Source organism: Anomaloglossus baeobatrachus, unplaced genomic scaffold (assembly GCF_048569485.1).
Source record: "Anomaloglossus baeobatrachus isolate aAnoBae1 unplaced genomic scaffold, aAnoBae1.hap1 Scaffold_3957, whole genome shotgun sequence".
In the NCBI taxonomy this organism is placed as follows: Eukaryota; Metazoa; Chordata; class Amphibia; order Anura; family Aromobatidae; genus Anomaloglossus; species Anomaloglossus baeobatrachus.
In genome coordinates, this window is record NW_027443295.1 from 40,250 (window position 1) to 48,275 (window position 8,026).

Consider the following 8,026-nt stretch of genomic DNA (forward strand, 5'->3'; position numbering starts at 1 on the left):
TGTCTGGTGCATCACATTGGGTCTTTTCAGTGCACAATAGGCACCTTTTTCTGTTATGCTCTGCTGCCACCTTATGGACATCCTATCAGTGATGCCAGAAAAAAATGGACATGTCTCCGTGCAGCAATCACGGACACGCGGGTACGCCGCACGGAGACACGTGCAGTGAAAAATCACTGATGTGTGAGCAGACCCATTCATTATAATGGATCTGCGTATCTCAGTGATTCTGTTATGTTTAAAAAAAAGCACAAACGTACCAGAATCACTGACGTGTGAAACAGGCCTTATAGTGTTTTGATTTATGTATGTATTATACAACTTCTGTGGATCTTGTATGAGTGACTTTTCTTCATTTTATTGGATTGTTTTAAAATATTGAAATAAAGTCACGCTTCCTATGCATCCTTTTGTATTCTGATTGGCTACTATAATACAGTTTTTAGGCACTGAGATCGATACCAGAGGCATGGTCTTCCGCTTACCAGAGGATAAGCTCAAAAGGCTAAGGGACATAATAGAAGGGTTTAGTGCTGTTAATAAGGTGGCATTAAGATAAATGAAATATATCTTCTCGGTCTTCTCGTTTTCTTGCTGAGTTGTGCCAATGGACAGAGTTTTTTCTAGACATTTGCTATTGGAAACTCAGGGAACCAAAGCTCCTGGATAGAGTTGAGCGCGGTTCGTGGTTCGTGGTTCTCCAGTTCTAGGCTCGAGTGATTTTGGGGCATGTTCTAGATCGAACTAGAACTCGAGCTTTTTGCAAAAGCTCGATAGTTCTAGAAACGTTCGAGAACGGTTCTAGCAGCCAAAAAACAGCTAAATCATAGCTTGGTTTCTGCTGTAATAGTGTAAGTCACTCTGTGAATCAAACTATTAGCACATTTCAGTGTATAGTGTGCGTGAACAGCGCATTCAGATCACTGCTGCTTCTATAATGGCGATCGCCATTTTTTTTTTTTTTTCTTGTCTTCCTTCCCTAAGTGCGCGCGTCTTGTGGGGCGGGCCAGCATGTCAGCCAATCACAGACACACACACAGCTAAGTTGACTTTGAGCCAGAGAAGCAACGGCATGTGTGATAGGATCTGCATGTCACATGTCCCTGCATTATAAAACCGGACATTTTCTTCACGGACGCCATTATCTGCCTTCTGCGTCTTTGGTGTCAGACATCACTGTCGCAGCTCCGTCCTCCTGAGTCCTATAGCCGATACAGCTGTATGCGCTGCATACACAGCGTTAGACAGCATAGGGAGAGCACTTTATAGCAGTCCTTTTAAGGGCTCAAACCGGCAGGGTCAGAGAGCCATAGGTGACAGGTCCTGCAAACAGCAACAGCATCTGTGTAGCCAAGGTCAGGGATTTCCTCCCTGCATTTCACCATTAGGAGGAAATAGAAAGGCAGGCTTCCATTCCTCTACCCAGAGCACCACAATCCTGCCACTGTACCCTCCTGTCCTCTGCACACTCCAACTCATTATAACTAAGCCATTATACTAGCAAACACTCAGTGTACCTAGTGGCATCCTATCTGTGGCTATTGGACTTTGCTATAGTCCCACTAGTGCAAAGACATTTGCAGAGCACGTCTGCCTGCATTGCACACTCCAACTTTTTTAAACTAAGCAATTTTACTAGCAAACACTCAGTGTACCTAGTGGCATCCTATACGTGGCTATTGGACTTTGCTATAGTCCCACTAGTGCCAAGACATTTGCAGAGAGCATCTGCCTGCGTTGCACACTCCAACTAATTTTAACTTAGCCATTATACTAGCAAACACTCAGTGTACCTAGTGGCATCCTATACGTGGCTATTGGACTTTGCTATAGTCCCACTAGTGCCAAGACATTTGCAGAGCGCATCTGCCTGCGTTGCACACTCCAACTAATTATAAGTAAGCCATTATACTAGCAAACACTCAGTGTACCTAGTGGCATCCTATCTGTGGCTATTGGACTTTGCTATAGTCCCACTAGTGCAAAGACATTTGCAGAGCACGTCTGCCTGCATTGCACACTCCAACTTTTTTAAACTAAGCAATTTTACTAGCAAACACTCAGTGTACCTAGTGGCATCCTATACGTGGCTATTGGACTTTGCTATAGTCCCACTAGTGCCAAGACATTTGCAGAGCGCATCTGCCTGCGTTGCACACTCCAACTAATTATAAGTAAGCCATTATACTAGCAAACACTCAGTGTACCTAGTGGCATCCTATCTGTGGCTATTGGACTTTGCTATAGTCCCACTAGTGCAAAGACATTTGCAGAGCACGTCTGCCTGCATTGCACACTCCAACTTTTTTAAACTAAGCAATTTTACTAGCAAACACTCAGTGTACCTAGTGGCATCCTATACGTGGCTATTGGACTTTGCTATAGTCCCACTAGTGCCAAGACATTTGCAGAGCGCATCTGCCTGCGTTGCACACTCCAACTAATTGTAAGTAAGCCATTATACTAGCAAACACTCAGTGTACCTAGTGGCATCCTATCTGTGGCTATTGGACTTTGCTATAGTCCCACTAGTGCCAAGACATTTGCAGAGCGCATCTGCCTGCGTTGCACACTCCAACTAATTATAAGTAAGCCATTATACTAGCAAACACTCAGTGTACCTAGTGACATCCTATACGTGGCTATTGGACCTTGCTATAGTCCCACTAGTGCCAAGACATTTGCAGAGCGCATCTGCCTGCGTTGCACACTCCAACTAATTATAAGTAAGCCATTATACTAGCAAACACTCAGTGTACCTAGTGGCATCCTATACGTGGCTATTGGACTTTGCTATAGTCCCACTAGTGCCAAGACATTTGCAGAGCGCATCTGCCTGCGTTGCACACTCCAACTAATTATAAGTAAGCCATTATACTAGCAAACACTCAGTGTACCTAGTGGCATCCTATACGTGGCTATTGGACCTTGCTATAGTCCCACTAGTGCCAAGACATTTGCAGAGCGCATCTGCCTGCGTTGCACACTCCAACTAATTATAAGTAAGCCATTATACTAGCAAACACTCAGTGTACCTAGTGGCATCCTATCTGTGGCTATTGGACTTTGCTATAGTCCCACTAGTGCCAAGACATTTGCAGAGCGCATCTGCCTGCGTTGCACACTCCAACTAATTATAAGTAAGCCATTATACTAGCAAACACTCAGTGTACCTAGTGGCATCCTATACCTGGCTATTGGACTTTGCTATAGTCCCACTAGTGCCAAGACATTTGCAGAGCGCATCTGCCTGCGTTGCACACTCCAACTAATTATAAGTAAGCCATTATACTAGCAAACACTCAGTGTACCTAGTGGCATCCTATACGTGGCTATTGGACTTTGCTATAGTCCCACTAGTGCCAAGACATTTGCAGAGCGCATCTGCCTGCGTTGCACACTCCAACTAATTTTAACTTAGCCATTATACTAGCAAACACTCAGTGTACCTAGTGGCATCCTATACGTGGCTATTGGACTTTGCTATAGTCCCACTAGTGCCAAGACATTTGCAGAGCGCATCTGCCTGCGTTGCACACTCCAACTAATTATAAGTAAGCCATTATACTAGCAAACACTCAGTGTACCTAGTGGCATCCTATACGTGGCTATTGGACTTTGCTATAGTCCCACTAGTGCCAAGACATTTGCAGAGCGCATCTGCCTGCGTTGCACACTCCAACTAATTTTAACTTAGCCATTATACTAGCAAACACTCAGTGTACCTAGTGGCATCCTATACGTGGCTATTGGACTTTGCTATAGTCCCACTAGTGCCAAGACATTTGCAGAGCGCATCTGCCTGCGTTGCACACTCCAACTCATTATAACTAAGTTGCATTGTCAGGGATATTTATTCTTTATTATTCTGCTGTTAATAAAGCTAGACCACCACTGCAATCTTCACCACCTCTCAATTTTTACTACCACATTTTCAGTCCACAATCTTGTCGCAATCAACATGAGTGGCAAAATGACAGATGCTGGTGGAAAGGGGAAGAGGCGTGGTGGAAAAGGCAAAAAAGGTTTTGTCTGTGGGGAAAGTGGCAAAGCTCCATTATCATCTGCTGAAGATAGACCATCTACCAGCAAAAGTAAGATGTCTACTACTTACCGTGGACAATCCGATGTGCTCCCTTTTTTACGGACACGAACAACAGGAAGAAAGGTAGATGATGGGCAAAAAAGGAAAATGCTTGAATGGATCTAAAGTGGTCCAACAAGTGCCCTCTCAGCCACTTCAAGTACCGCATCCAAAAAACACCAGTCCTCTGAGTTGTCATCCCAATCACACTTGATTTCTCCCAGCTCTGAAGTCTCCATCAGCCCTGCACAGTATGGTGGAACTGAGATGGCTGAGTCTGCAGAGCTGTTCAGTCACACTATAGCCTGGGAATCAGAGGTCTGCTCCCAAGCTACAGTGAGTACAGAACAGGAAATGGTCTGCAGTGATGCCCAGAACCTTTGTGACTCTGATTCAGGCCGTGAGGACCAAGATTCTGAGCATAATGTTGACCCTTTGTCACAAACTGTAACACCTGTGGTTATAGACAATGAGGAACATACTGATGAAGATGAGACGCAGATACCCGATTGGGATGACAACTTAAATATTCGGTCAGGGCAAGAAGAGGCTCGGTCTGAGGGGGAGGGGAGTGCAAACACAACAATTGATGATGAAGTTCTAGATCCCACCTACTGTCAACCCCCAGTCAGGCACTCGAGGAGGTCAACAGAGGCGGTGGAGGAGGATGCAACCGACGACGAAGTTACCTTGCGCCTTCCTGGACAGAGTCGGAGCACTGGTAGCACGTCTACAACTGCATCCTCAGCCACCACTCTGCCTATGAGCATTATTCGGGGTGGATCAACAGGTCGCATGGCCTCTAAGCCTTGCCTAGCCTGGTCCTTTTTTGACATAAAAAAAGATCGCCCAAATCATGTGATATGTAAAATTTGTCATGATTCTCTTAGTAGAGGTCAAAACCTCAGCAGTTTGACAACTTCTTCCATGAATCGTCACATGAATAAATATCATAGGTCCCGGTGGGAAGCTCACTGTGCTGCAATGCTGCAAGAGCGAACCATCCACCGCCCGCACCTTCCAGTGCATCCGCGCGCTCTTCATCTTCTAGGACTGTGGGGACAGCTGTCACACCTGTTTTTCCACGCCAAACTTCCACCACTGTAACCGCAACAGGCAGTTTGCTTGTAAGGTCGTCAGTTGGTTTGGAAGGGGAAACAAGTGAGTGTGTACAGCTCTCTCAGACATCGATAGCACCAACGTTGGATGAAGGCAACATCATGTCTCCGCCTGCACTTTCCTCACAAACCTGCATTTTTCCAGGGACACCCTACTCAACACCGTCTACACACAGCAGCCAGATCTCTGTCCCTCAGATGTGGTCAAATAAAAGGCCACTTCCTCCGACCCATGACAAAGCTAAGAGGTTGACTCTATCCCTCTGTAAGCTGTTGGCTACCGAAATGCTGCCTTTCCGCCTAGTGGACACACAGGATTTTAGAGACCTTATGTCTGTCGCTGTGCCCCAGTACCAGATGCCTAGTCGCCACTACTTCTCTAAGAAAGGTGTGCCCGCGCTACACCAGCATGTCGCACACAACATCACCGCTTCCTTGAGAAACTCTGTGTGTGAACGGGTGCATTTCACCACCGATACTTGGACCAGTAAGCATGGACAGGGACGTTACATGTCGCTGACTGGGCACTGGGTAACTATGGTGATAGATGGTGAAGGGTCTGCTGCACAAGTCTTGCCGTCCCCACGACTTGTGTGTCAATCCTCTGTCTGTCCAAGTTCCGCCACAGCTTCTGCATCCTCCACCTCATCTGGGTCCTCCACCTCCGCCCCAAGCCTGCCTGGTCAGGCCACCAGCGTTCTCACTGCGCAGAAGGAATCACGCACAAGTGGGCGGGGCCTGTTCTTCGTGTTTCCTAAGCTAGGAGTCAGGTCTCCTTGTGTCTCTGTGATATACTTACCTATCTCTCTTCTAGAGCCGCTCCTGCCTCGCCATCCGGTCCTGCCGATTCCCGAACCCCGAACGCTGACTATCTGCCATCCCGTCAGTCCGTACCATCTCTGATCCCTGTGGTGACCCGTCCTCTCGCTCCATCGGTTCCGGACTGTTGATGTGACGATTCATGGAAGAAGTTGTCAAACTGCTGAGGTTTTGACCTCTACTAAGAGAATCATGACAAATTTTACATATCACATGATTTGGGCGATCTTTTTCTATGTCAAAAAAGGACCAGGCTAGGCAAGGCTTAGAGGCCATGCGACCTGTTGATCCACCCCGAATAATGCTCATAGGCAGAGTGGTGGCTGAGGATGCAGTTGTAGACGTGCTACCAGTGCTCCGACTCTGTCCAGGAAGGCGCAAGGTAACTTCGTCGTCGGTTGCATCCTCCTCCACCGCCTCTGTTGACCTCCTCGAGTGCCTGACTGGGGGTTGACAGTAGGTGGGATCTAGAACTTCATCATCAATTGTTGTGTTTGCACTCCCCTCCCCTTCAGACCGAGCCTCTTCTTGCCCTGACCGAATATTTAAGTTGTCATCCCAATCGGGTATCTGCGTCTCATCTTCATCAGTATGTTCCTCATTGTCTATAACCACAGGTGTTACAGTTTGTGACAAAGGGTCAACATTATGCTCAGAAACTTGGTCCTCACGGCCTGAATCAGAGTCACAAAGGTTCTGGGCATCACTGCAGACCATTTCCTGTTCTGTACTCACTGTAGCTTGGGAGCAGACCTCTGATTCCCAGGCTATAGTGTGACTGAACAGCTCTGCAGACTCAGCCATCTCAGTTCCACCATACTGTGCAGGGCTGATGGAGACTTCAGAGCTGGGAGAAATCAAGTGTGATTGGGATGACAACTCAGAGGACTGGTGTTTTTTGGATGCGGTACTTGAAGTGGCTGAGAGGGCATTTGTTGGACCACTTGAGATCCATTCAAGCATTTTCCTTTTTTGCCCATCATCTACCTTTCTTCCTGTTGTTCGTGTCCGTAAAAAAGGGAGCACATCGGATTGTCCACGGTAAGTAGTAGACATCTTACTTTTGCTGGTAGATGGTCTATCTTCAGCAGATGATAATGGAGCTTTGCCACTTTCCCCACAGACAAAACCTTTTTTGCCTTTTCCACCACGCCTCTTCCCCTTTCCACCAGCATCTGTCATTTTGCCACTCATGATGATTGCGACAAGATTGTGGACTGAAAATGTGGTAGCAAAAATTGAGAGGTGGTGAAGATTGCAGTGGTGGTCTAGCTTTATTAACAGCAGAATAATAAAGAATAAATATCCCTGACAATGCAACTTAGTTATAATGAGTTGGAGTGTGCAACGCAGGCAGATGCGCTCTGCAAATGTCTTGGCACTAGTGGGACTATAGCAAAGTCCAATAGCCACGTATAGGATGCCACTAGGTACACTGAGTGTTTGCTAGTATAATGGCTAAGTTAAAATTAGTTGGAGTGTGCAACGCAGGCAGATGCGCTCTGCAAATGTCTTGGCACTAGTGGGACTATAGCAAAGTCCAATAGCCACGTATAGGATGCCACTAGGTACACTGAGTGTTTGCTAGTATAATGGCTTACTTATAATTAGTTGGAGTGTGCAACGCAGGCAGATGCGCTCTGCAAATGTCTTGGCACTAGTGGGACTATAGCAAAGTCCAATAGCCACGTATAGGATGCCACTAGGTACACTGAGTGTTTGCTAGTATAATGGCTAAGTTAAAATTAGTTGGAGTGTGCAACGCAGGCAGATGCGCTCTGCAAATGTCTTGGCACTAGTGGGACTATAGCAAAGTCCAATAGCCACGTATAGGATGCCACTAGGTACACTGAGTGTTTGCTAGTATAATGGCTTACTTATAATTAGTTGGAGTGTGCAACGCAGGCAGATGCGCTCTGCAAATGTCTTGGCACTAGTGGGACTATAGCAAAGTCCAATAGCCACGTATAGGATGCCACTAGGTACACTGAGTGTTTGCTAGTAT